Source organism: Convolutriloba macropyga, chromosome 1 (genome assembly GCF_964194025.1).
Source record: "Convolutriloba macropyga chromosome 1, txConMacr16.3, whole genome shotgun sequence".
In the NCBI taxonomy this organism is placed as follows: Eukaryota; Metazoa; Xenacoelomorpha; order Acoela; family Convolutidae; genus Convolutriloba; species Convolutriloba macropyga.
In genome coordinates, this window is record NC_134468.1 from 50862320 (window position 1) to 50875905 (window position 13586).

Here is a 13586-nt window from a genome sequence, read left to right on the forward strand (position 1 = left end):
GGTTACCACAACAGGTGCTAACAAAATCTTGCATCGTTTAACTCTGCCATTCTTTGCAAAATCACAACATATGAATTATTCAACAAAAATGAACTTCTTTCAACTTTTTTAATAGCGCTATCTAAGAATCAAAATTTTTTGTGTGGCGTACTATTTAGTTTTAGTACCAGTACTGATCATCCAGAATGGTCAGAATATTTTGTGCTCCCTCCACTAGATACTCGTTTTTCGTATATGGAAGTGCTTTCATATTGATTGTAACGGATAAAGGCTCAAATGTTTAACTGTTTTGATAGAATATATTGGACTCTTTGTAATGTTGGCAAAACTTAAAAAATGGGAAGAAGCAAAACTATTACTCGCCCCAATGATATTCTTTTTTTAACCAATTGCCTGAACACACTTACAACAAAAGTTTCTTACCAATCGGAGTTTGAACTGAATTTTGTTAAATTTCCCGTTTTCTGCATTTTATTGCAGACTAAAAGAAAAAATGTTGGTCATCTCTGGTCATAGTATTAAAAAAATTTTTCAATCAAATTGTTTAAAACGGATAGTAACGTAGCACATATTAATTATCCGCCGATTGATATGTTTTTATAAATTGGTATATTGAAGCTGAAACTGAATACACGTTACTATTGTTACTATACACGATACTATACACGTTACTATACACGATACTATTAAATGCTAGTTGACACTCAAATAAAACTCCAGGATAATTTTTTAATTTTGGAAGAGAATTTTACGACACAAATTAAATTGTTTTCAGAATTAAATTGTTTTATCTTTGAACTAACTTGAGAAAAAAGCAAAGAATAGATTCTAAGAATGCTGGATAGAATCTATTGTGATTTTTAGTATAAAATAATTTCCGACCCCGCTCATCTACATTTTCACTTAATTTTCTACCAAATGAGGAAATGATAAAAAAAATTAATATGGCAACATGTCGTTCAACAAACTAATAAATGAATAAAACAATCTACCTTAGAGGGCCTATGAGACCTGTGACTATCATAATATGACTACCAGAAAAGACGGCGATAAAAATCAAATAGTTTCAAATATTTTTAACTCGTCCATTTTTAAAAAACCATCAATAACTAAATCAAGATGGCATCAGATAAAACTTATCTTCCTGTTAACCTTTACTTTATTAGAACAAAATATGCAACTAATCCTCAATGCGACTTGGTAACCAGTCAACAAGAAATGAGCAAAAGGGCAAAATGTAATAAAACATTGCTTTTTTGAAAAGAATGAATTTCAAACTACTTAGAAACATTATGCATCAAACGAAATCATTGAGAGATTCTTTTATACCTCCACAGGGAGCGATTGAGACCTTTCACTATCCAGGATATGTCATATTATGCATAAAGAATGACGAATACAGGCAAAAAGGAAAAAGTTGCACGAAAAATTTGCACGAAAACGATGTTTCAGCCAACTAAAATTAAGCTGTTCATTAAAAACCTTGAAAATCTGCGATTGCGTTTTATAAAAGTGAAAAAATGTGAATCAAATTACGGTGGTTGTAGCAAGCAAGAAGACCATTCGAGGAAAACAAAACAGTTATGAAGAGCAAACTGAATTTCAATATATTAATGACGTGACCTGTCATTAGAGATGCTAAGCTACAGGTTAACAAGTTAGCAGAAATAAGATTGGCAATTTTCAAAAATCTGTTGTTTTTTTTTCAAAAAAAACAATTTTTTCAAAATTCATAGACAAGAAAAGCTATCGACTAAATGAGTAGACAGTTTGTCTTGGAATTAGCTGGAAAACTAATTGTGCCTGTTATTAGTGAGACTAAATGAAAGAATTACAAAATGACATTAAGTACAAGGTGAACTAAAAAATTTCACAGACAACTTTACAAAACCACATTTTTGAAACAATTAAACTTATAAAATATTAACCACGAGGATATAAAATTTGCATTTTTGTCTCCTTTGATCATTATAAAGCGGCCTTTTTGTAAAGCGACAATCAGAAAAGGGCAGCAAAAAGAACAAGTATCTAAATTTCACAAAATTCTTCTGAAACAAATTGTCTAAGCCCTGAAAACATCAGTAAAAACTTTTAAACAACAGAAAATTTATTGTTTGGTTCAACAACACTTTGAAAAAGCTCTCTATACAATTCGAAGTTACGATAATGGTGAAGCATTGTAAAATACGAAAAAAACGCAAACCAGAACAAAAGGATAAGTTGAAGAATACTATCACTCTCTTTTTAGGAATTTTATTTCAAAGCCAAAAAAACCATTAGCTATTTGCCGATATCAGCTATTAGAATCAATAATTTATCTATAGTTGGCCATTGAGACCTTTCATTACCAATTTTTCGGCATACGACAACAAAAATTAACAACAAACATAGGGCAAAAATAAAAAAACTCTGCATAAGAATTGTGTCGCAGCCCTTAAAACCATATGTAAGGAAAACAAAAAATAGTTCACTTCATTTTTTAAAGGGTTTCTCAGTTAGGCTTTAAACTATTGCGATAATTTACCGAAAAAACAAAAACAACTGCAAAAATAGGCAATTATGCACAAAAATAATAAAATTTGGTATGAAAACTCGTAGTACCAAAAACAAGAAAACCTTCCGTTAAAACAATCCGCCACAAAATTAGATTGTACTCCATGGGGAAGAAAGTTTGACTTGTATTTACTCAGAATACGCAAAAAATAACTAAAATAATATGAGCAATTGACGAGTTCAAAAAAATCACTGAAATTTCCTGAAAACACTAAAATTTCATTGGAGACCTTGAAAATCTGCAATTGCGTTTTATTAAAGTGAAAAAAAATTGTGACTCAGAAGACGCCCATTATTGAAATACTGTGAAAAGAACACAAAAACCTACAAAAGAGGAAGGAAAATTCAAAAATCTCGAATATTTTCTAAAAACTGCTTGTACCAAGCAAAATGACCATTTGAGGAAAATAAAACCGTTATGAAGAGCAAATTGTATTTCAATAGGTTAACGACGTGACCTGTCATTCCAGATTCTCAGCTAAAAGTTAACAAGTTAACAGAAACAAGACTGGCAATTCTCAAAAATCTGTTGTCTTTTTTATAAAACAAATATTTTCAAAATTCATAGACAACAAAAGCTTTCGACTAAGAGAGTAGACCGTTTGTCTTGCAATTAACTGGAAAACTAATTGTGCCTGTTATTAGTGATAAGAAATCATAGAACTACAAAATAACAGTAAGTACAAGCTGAACTAAAAAATTTCATACACATCTTTACGAAACCACATTGTTGAAACCATTAAATTTATAAAATGATAACCGCGAAAAAATAAAATATGCATTTGCGTCTCATTTGATCATTAAAAAGTCTTTTTGTAAAACAACTATGACAAAAAAACAGCAAAACGAACAAGTATCTAAGTTTCACAATCTTCTGAAACAAGTTGTCTAAGCTCTAAAGACATCTGTAAAAACTTTTAAATAACAGAAAATTTATTGTTTTGTTCAACAAAACATTAAAAAGCTCTAAAACGATTCGAAGTTACGAAAATTATAAAACATTGTAAAATACAAAAAAAACGCAAACCAGTACAAAAGGATAAGCTGAAGAATACTATTACTCTCTTTTTACTAATTTTATTTTAATGTCAATAAAACTATTAGCTATTTGCCGATATCAGCCATTAAGTTCAATGATTTATCTATAGTTGGCCACTGAGACCTATCATCACCAAATATTTGGCATACGACAACAGAAATTAACAACAAACAGAGAGGGCATAAATGAAAAACCTCCATTTTTCGTAAAGCGTTTTTCAGTTAGTCTGTTAACTATTGTGACAATTTACCAAAAAGAAACAAAAACAACAGCAAAAATGGGCAATCATAAAATTTTGTATGAAATCTCGAAGTACGAAAAGCAACACAAAATTAGATTATACTCTATAGGGGAGAAAGTTTGACCTGTATTTACTCAGAATACGAAAAAATGTTCTAAAATAAAATAAGAAATTGACAAGTTCAAAAAAATCACTGAAATTTCCTGAAAACACTAAAATTTTATTGGAAACCTTGAAAATCTGCAATTGTGTTTTATTAAAGTGAAAAGAATTGTGAATCAGATGACGCCCATTATTGAAATACTGTGAAAAGAACACAAAAACCTACAAAAGAGGAGGGAATATTCAAAAATCACGAATATTTTATAAAAACTGCTTGTACCAAGCAAAAAGACCATTTGAGGAAAATAAAATCGTTATGAAGAGCAAATTGTATTTCAACAGGTTAGCGACGTGACCTGTCATTCGAGATTCTCAGCTACAAGTTAACAAGTTAACAGAAACAAGATTGGCAATTCTCAAAAATCTGTTGTCTTTTTTTTTAAAAAACAATTTTTTCAAAATTCATTGACAACAAAAGCTATCGACTAAATGAGTAGACAGTTTTTCTTGGAATCAGCTGGAAAACTAATTGTGCCTGTTATTAGTGAGACTAAATGAAAGAATTACAAAATGACAATAAGTACAAGGTGAACTAAAAAATTTCACAGACAACTTTACAAAACCACATTTTTGAAACCATTAAACTTGTAAAATTTTAACCGCGAGGATATAAAATTTGCATTTTCGTCTCCTTTGATCATTATAAAGCCTCCTTTTTGTAAAGCTACAATCAGAAAAGGACAGCAAAAAGAACAAGTATCTAAAATTCACAAATTTCTTCTGAAACAAATTGTCTAAGCCCTGAAAACATCAGTAAAAACTTTTAAACAACAGAAAATTTATTGTTTGGTTCAACAAAACTGTGAAAAAGCTCTCTATACAATTCGAAGTTACGATAATGGTGAAACATTGTAAAATACGAAAAAAACGCAAACCAGAAAAAAAGGATAAGTTGAAGAATACTATCACTCTCTGTTTAGGAATTTTATTTCAAAGTCAAAAAAACCATTAGCTATTTGCCGATATCAGCTATTAGAATCGATGATTTATCTATAGTGGGCCATTGAGACCTTTCATTACCAATTTTTCGGCATACGACAACAAAAATTAACAACAAACATAGGGCAAAAATAAAAAACTCTGCATGAGAATTGTGTCGCAGCCCTTAAAACCATATGTAAGGAAAACAAAAAATAGTTCACTTCATTTTTTAAAGGGTTTCTCAGTTAGGCTTTAAACTATTGCGATAATTTACCGAAAAAACAAAAACAACTGCAAAAATAGGCAATTATGCACAAAAATCATAAAATTTTGTATGAAATCTCGTAGTACCAAAAGCAAGAAAACCTTCCGTTAAAACAATCCGCCACAAAATTAGATTTTAACCTATAGGGGAGAAAGTTTGACCTGTATTTACCCAGAATACGCAAAAATTTTCTAAAATAAATTAAGAAATTGACAAGTTCAAAAAAAATTACTGAAATTTCCTTAAATTATGAACACTCTATAACCAACCGGATGCTTGCTAAAGCAAGGCTCAATTACACCTCTTGAGGAAGCCATTTGGATCTTTGAATGGTTAAACTTAAAAATGAGACTGCAAAAAGAATAACAATGGAAGCCAAAACACAAGGACTCAGTTGAAGTTTAATAAAAATCTTCCTAAAAGCCATAAAAACCCTATGGTTCTCTGAAAACTGACTCTACCTACATTCAACCTCATGTTTACTTAGATGGGAGCTGTCATTAATGAAGCCGTGAATGAAAACTTTTGTCAATAAATATCATCAAAGAAAAAATAGCAAAATTTTTTGAAAGAAGGCGGCACTAAAATAAAAATTGAAAGTTTCTGATTCTAAGAATCCGTGATAATATCTTACCTATCCCCGATTTTGCCGCGCGCCCAAAAAACTGCCCAAGTGGTCCAAGTATAGTGAACCATAATGTATGACATGCTCATAAATTACATATTAAACGCATAATTCGAAATTTTCTCAAACGAATAGGAGAACAAAAAGTGATGATTGGTAATAGTAAACTGGATTTTAACAATATAGAGAAAGCATCACAAAATAATGATGGGAATCATCATGGAATTTCATCTTGACGGGACACGTCAAGGAATGTTTGTTCATGACGGGATTCGTCAAGCAGGTAAACCTGTTATCTGTTAGTTTAAATAACAGGGACGCGTGCGGTAGAAAATAACTATGAGAAAATCCCATAGAGATTAACCAAAATGGGTAAAAATAACCTAGGGTTAATTAACCATTGTTAGGATTGAAACCAAAGAACATATTCAAAACTAAACCTTACACAATCGAGCTGCCTCTCTTTAATTGCTTTACATTTCTCATCTTCACAAAATTTCTAATATTTACAAGCAATAGTTCTAACTTTGTATTAAACTGATTGTATATATACATCTGCTCAATTAAATTCAAGCTGAAACTTGGAAAATGTTCCTAAGTAACTCCGAGGTTTAAAATGCTCAAGAATAACATCCAACCCAAACCGTAACCGTAGTCAGTGCACGGATATTACACTGGCGACAGAGATTTAAAGGAAAGTTATCATTTTAAAATCCTTAACAAAATTGCCGGTAGGGAGACGAAAATGAAAAGCACTTTAACCCCAAAAACTCCGAGAATCGAATTATTCTCGAAACAAACACAAAGATTTGGGATAACAAATCTTCAATTACCACCAATTTCCACCAATTTTTGTGGGAATCAATTGCAGAAGCCACAGCGGAGGACATCAGTCACAGGACATCAGTCACAGGAAAACAAGTGAGAATCTACTCGCGTGGTGCTCTCTTTTACTCGTTGATGGAGACAGAAACTTCCCTGTAAGGAAAGACCGCATCATACCAAATGAGTAGAAATAAAGAGTTCTGTCTGGTTTTTGTCGTTCGTAATTGAAACTGATCGCTACTGCGTAATTCTTATTAGTCTAGGAAATATTTTTTTCTTTTGACCTTAGTTGCTAAATTGACTTTTAGAAAATGAGCGGCATAACCATCGGAAAAAACAGTGCGGGATAGTAGCGTTGTTAAATCAATTGAAACAGTTGCTGAAAGTTATATATTGACTTTTTCTGAAACTACCATTCAAAAAAGAGAGAATATAAAGCGAAAAAAGTTGATCAGGTAACAATAAGCATGGGAAAGTAAAAGAAAACTAAAACACCTAATATCATCCTTGCCGTAAATAGAAAAGAAAATATATTAAAAACGTCAATAAAACAAGGAAAATCGAAGTTCAGCCAGAATCATTTTAAAATAAAAAAAAGAGAAATTAGATGGGACAGTCGTCTATAAGACTGTAAATTAAAACTTCCTTAAAAATAAAGAAAAACAAATAAATAAGTAAAAAAAGAAATACCGTATTGAAATAGCGTTAAATAGCGTTAGATTTTTATAAACAAAACTTTTTAAACATTAAAATAAAGAGAGTGCTATAGAAATTCAAAGATAAAAATAGAAAACACTTTCCAGTGACGATCTGATCTACTTGATAATTATTTTATAGAAACTATTAATTTAAACAACTTAACAAAGTTTTAAAAGGGTACAATACAAGTAGGGGAACAATAAAATGGCAACGGGCTTAACCTCTAGAATGCTATTACCGGAAGCATCTACCGGTTCAAACGACTTGGAAAGTTACGTGACGCATTTTGAGCTATTAGCGGAACTACAAAAGTGGAAAAGAACTGAAGGAGATCCGGCTCACGAAGTTGATGAACGGCCGCATTACTTTGCACTTAAGCTACAAAAATCTGCCATAGAGTTCTATCGCACTCTACCACAAGCTATACGAGAAAATTATGATGAATGCGTTAAAGCTTTTCGAGAACACTACAGCAAAAAACCGGTCGTTTTCTGGGGACGGCTAGCTCGCCGCGTACAGCAACTAGGAGAAAAACTGGCAGATTTTCTGGGAGATTTAAAGCAGTTGGCTTTGAAAGCTTACCCCACGGAGTCGCAAGACATTAGAGACCATCTCGTTCTGAGAGGATTTCTAGAAGGAATCAACCATAGTCAGGTGAGGTTAGATCTCGGAAAGCAAATCGGTGAAAAGGATATGAAAATTGAAACAGTTTTGGAAAGAGCATTGCATCTGGAAGCTTTAACAAGAATAGAGGAGGAAGAACAAACACCAAAAGTTGCGGTAATTAGACGAGATGAAACAAAAGATTTAGTGGAGGCCGTCACCAAGCTTGTGAAGCAATTGTCAGTAGATGACAAACAGCGAGAAAACCGTCAAAACCAATCTGGGGAGCGAAGCGGTTCCCGGGGACGGTGGGGTGACGACAGACGTGACAGATGACAGCAACAAGATCGTGGATTTAACGATCGGTGGTGATTTCCAACGCCAGGACCTAGTCACCGAGACAGATTTTTTGGAAGAGAGGAACCGTCTAGAAGGAACGACAGGCAGGGTTTCAAGTGCAGAGCCTGTGGACAAGAAGGACACTTTTCGAGGAATTGTCGAAATTGTTTCCTATGTGGAAGTTCCCAACACTTGAAAAGAAACTGCCCTTTTAAAAAGAAAACCACCGAGAACTGCAATATCATTAGAGTTTGTTCGACAAACACAATTAAATGTCTAAATGCAGAAATCACACTCCATGGGAACAGATGCGTTGGATTAAAAGACAGTGGAAGTAGTGTATCGCTTTTGATCTGGTCCACATACGAAAAACTGGGAAAACCGGGAATTTTACAAATATACACAAAACGATTGTTAACAGCCAATAACTCAGCTGTCAAAATAGTAGGCAGAGTAACGCTTTTGGTACAGTTGCAACCAAGACTACCGGAGGTTGAACAAGAGTTTGTGATAACGGCAGACGAAGGTATAGAATGTCTGCTGGGAATTGATTTCCTGAAAACCAATACATGTGTATTGAACTTACACGAAGAGAAACTATATAGCAGTCACTTTAAAATTTCAATACCGCTCACCACAGAGAAAACGCAAGGTGTTCAAGTTTTTGCAATTGCGGGACAAAACACTTATATACAGAGTAAAAACGAAAGTCTAATGAAAATTAGATTAGCTGATGAAAACGGAGAAGAAATTCCGGGAGTGGAAGGATTAGCGGAAGCAATTGAAGATTTTGAAATAAAGACTGGTTTGCTTTGAGCCGCCTGTATGATATCAATGGAAGATGGTTGGAGTTTGATAAAAGTGTTAAATCTAACGGACGCACCAGTAACCTTGTATAAAAGCACTAAAGTGGGAACTTACTTTGAAAACAAACAAAAATTAGTTGTGAATGGAATTTTCACAAATCAAAATAAGCCAAAAACATTGGAAACTTTTCAAATGGGAAAACACGCAAACTTGGAAGGGTCTAAATTAAAAGCAGAAAGAGAAAGTACAAAAATTGTTCACGAGACATCAACACTTGTCTTCTCACGAAACTCAAATGACTTAGGATATTGTGACAAAATTAAACACCAGATTAAACTCAACAAAGATGCACAGCCGTTCAGAAGAAGTTATTGCAGTATGAGCTTTGATAAAAAAAAAGCAAGGAAAAAAGTTTTCGAAGATCTAGAGGATGCAAAATTAATTGAACCAACCCATTCGTATTGGGCAGCACCATCAATATTGGTGAAGAAGAAGGATGGCAGCTACAGACTAGTTGCAGATTACAGAGGTTTTAATAAACAAATCGAGAAAACTAGTTGGCCGCTACCAAGAATAAATGACGTTATTGATTCTCTAGACGGAAATTGTTACTTTTCTAATATCGATTTGACATCGGGATTTTTTCAAATGGCACTCGATGAAGAGTCACAGAACGTGACAGCTTTTGTAACTCCAATGGTACTCTACAAATGGAAGAGACTACCCATGGGTTTGGCGTCAGCGCCAAGAGATTTCCAAAATTTAATGGAATTGATCATGTCGGGACTCTCCTATGAAGTGGCTTTAGTATACCTGGATGGCACAATCATCTTCGGTAGATCCTTTGAGGAGCATCTCAATTACCTAGATCTCGTACATGGGCGACTTAAAGACGCTGGATTGAAATTAAAAGGCTCAAAATGCAGGTTTTTTTCAGGAAAAAATTCATTTCCTGGGACACATTGTATCAAATAAAGGCGTAGAAGTGGATCCGGAGAAAGTAGCAGCAGTCAGTAAAATGAAAAGCCCACGAACAATAAAAAAATTGAAAGCTATATTAGGACTAGTAGGCTTTTACAGAAGATTCATACAAGATTTCGGAGAAAAGCAGAGCCGCTTTATAAGCTATTAAACAAAAAAAGAACGTTTTACTTGGAGTAAGGAATGTGAATCAGCAGTTGAACAACTAAAACAAGCTTTACAGAAAGCACCAATTTTGGGTTATCCGAATGACACGGATCCCTATACGTTAACCACCGACGCCTCTTTGTTTGGCATTGGCGCAATTATTTCTCAAAGACAACAATGGGGTGAAAGAGTTATCGCATACGCAAGCAAAACGCTCAGCAAAAGTCAACGAAACTATTCTGCGACAAAACGAGAACTTTTTGCAATAGTTTATTTTACTCAACACTTCAGAAATTATCTTCTGGGACAAAAACTTTTAATTGTTACTGACCATAGGGCCCCCACGTGGTTATATAGTTTTAGGGAATCAGACGGATTACTGGCCCGTTGGATAGAAAAGCTCGGACAGTTTGACTTTGAAATCAAACACGAAGCGGAAAAAAAGATCACTCACGCGGACTGTCTGTCGAGAGTTCCACAGACTGAAGACCAAGTCAAAGACTGCGATCAAGTGAACCAAATAAATACGGAAGAAAATAATATCTGGTCCATTGGACAAGGGAAATCTGTTGAACAACTAGTTGAACATCAGAAAAATGCAGCCGATCTCATTAAACTGAGAAACTGGATTGAGATCGGGAAACGCCCTGAAAGAAAACACATGACAGGAGCCTCTAAGGCACTGTGGAAACTTTGGACTGATTTCAGAAACTTTCGGATTGAAAATGATCTAATCAAGAGACAGAAACGTATTGACGAATTTAATAACTTAACACAAATAGTCATTCAGAGATCACTTTTAAAAGAAATTCTATTTTTCCCTCATGAACATTGTGGACACTTTGGTATGGCCAAGACATTTGATCCGGTTTGAGAACGATTCTACTGGCCCGGGATGAAAAAAGATGTCCACGAGCGGGTAAGTTTTTGCGAAAAATGCTGTCAAAAGAAATCTCCACACCAGAAACACATACACAGCCTGACAACGTGGAAACCAAGTCATCCGTTCTGGCAATTTGCCTTAGACATTATGGGACCTCTGCCCGAGTCCAGCGGAAACAAATACATTCTGTTAATTGGAGATCAGTTTACAAAATGGTATGAAGCAATTCCCATGAGCAACCAAGAAGCTTCAACGGTAGCTAAGGCCTTTGTAAACGTATGGATTTCAAGGTTTGGTTGTCCGGCAAATCTTCATAGCGACAAGGGCAGTAATTTTATGTCGAATCTTATCAAGAACATGTGTAAAGAGCTGGGAGTTAACAGGATTTCAACAACAGCTTATCACCCTCAAGGAAACGCATTGATAGAGCGCACCAATCGCACAATCGAAGAGTCTTGCAAAATATGTGGGTGAACATCACATCACCTGGAGTGACTACCTTCCGCTAGTAATGATGGCGTACAGATCATCAATTCACTCTGTTACGAAGTACAGCCTCTTTTACCTCCTTTTTGGACGATCATGCGCGCTGCCGATTGATTGCATGTATCAAACAATACAAACCAAAATCTACCCAACTTTGAGTGATTACGTTGGTTGCTTGAAAGACGAACTACAAACGTGCCATGAGCTGGTACGGGAAAGCATGGATGTGGAGCAAGAAAGACAAAAAACCTACTATGACCGTAGCACATTTGGACCACAATATGAAGTCGGTGATTTAGTAATGGTGTTCAACCCCACAATAAAAACTGGCCAGACAAAGAAATTTAAATCCTTTTACAGCGGACCACAGGTAATACGTGAAATAATAATCGATCTGAACTTTGTTATTGAGGATGTGAAAACAAAAAAACAACAAACGGTCCACTACGATCGACTCAAACTTTTTAACAGTAGAAGTGCTACCACTGATAAAAGAGAACCTAAAAAGGGAAAGGTTGAACCGAAAATATCACAAAACGACCTTACGGAGGACAATAACTTTGTGGAATTTGAAGTGGTGACCCCAAAATTGAATGACACAGAAGGAAGAGAAATTCAAACTGAAGGAAATTTTAGTCAAATAATCCTAATACTGAAACTCACAATAAGACAGTCAAAAACGAATCGTTTAGAACACCTATGGGTGGGAGTACAAGAGAATCAATAAATACTAACACGAACAATAAGAGCAGAAGCACAAAAATACCTGCGCCCAAAGTAGCCACACAGCAGAATTGGGATAGTCAGGTGTCAACATCCGAAAGGAGTGAAGGCGAAGAATTTCCAAATAGGAGCACGGCTTCTACTTCGCGAAATGTCGCCGAACGACGATATCAGACAAGAAGTGCGTCGGGAATAACAAGACCACAGAAACTGAAAGACTATTTTTTATTCAAAGATAACGATGCAGTCGAAAAAATTGATAATGATGTATTTTTTAAAAGGTGATACGACAAAATGCAGAGGGCGTGGAAACCACATTGGATCGCGCAGCTGAACTGGAAAATTCTTCAGTTGGTAAGCATATTAGGTTTTCACAATCCTTGGAGATTGTGGGGTATGATTTTGAGAACATTCTACAGACGCAGAAATTTGCAATGACAGAACCGACAAAATGTGAAACGTCACATATAAATGAGGAGCATGTAAACAAAGGAGGACTGATCTACGCCAAAAGCAGCATGCGTAAACTAAAATACTGCATGTACAGGGCTGCATATACGGTAACTGTGCTGAGAAAAAGTAGTTGGTATGACGACGCAACTTACTTAAACGAAAAATCACAAATAATTCCAATGTTTTACCCAATAAAAGAGTCAGTCTGTCAAAATCTATGGCAGGGACACAAAGCGCGGTTACCGGGTCTTGGTGCTTTTGAATTCAACGCTCCCAAAGAGGTCCTCAACAAGATGAATGTTGACCGAACCGACGCTGAATTTGTTCAGAAGATATCAGAAACTTTCATTAAAGGCGGAGATGAGAAAAGAGTGAATTATGTCTACCCAGTTGATTGGATCAATCCAAAAGGTGAAAAACAGAAAGGTAACATTATGATTAATTCTGAAATTTTCATGGGGACTTTGTTCATTGAAACTAGGGAAGCAAGTGAAGGAACATGGTTATATTTTAAAGACCCTTTGAAACAGGAGCAGACCTTGTTATATCAAGGAGACACATTTGAAATAGATTCAGTACAATATCTGTTCGACCAAGACAAACAACCACACATCTTAACGATCGTTAAATTTTCAGACTCGATAACAGCAAAAAAAGTCCGCGCTGAAAACAAAAAGTACTTGACGAGCAAATTAGACAGAAAAAAAAATTTAGTTGTCCATTTGAAAAAAAAAGACAAAATATATAGACAATTTTCTGCTTTTTGAAACAAACCACAGAAGTTTGCTTTACACAACGGAAAAGTTGACGGTTACGGAACCAAATTTTTCAACA

General features: G+C 34.8%; 1 protein-coding gene across 2 annotated transcripts in view; it reads left to right on the plus strand.

The window, feature by feature from the left end:
* LOC142340177 (uncharacterized) overlaps positions 1–13586 on the plus strand; it is a 172538-nt gene that overhangs the window by 21286 nt on the left and 137666 nt on the right. The window lies entirely within an intron of this gene.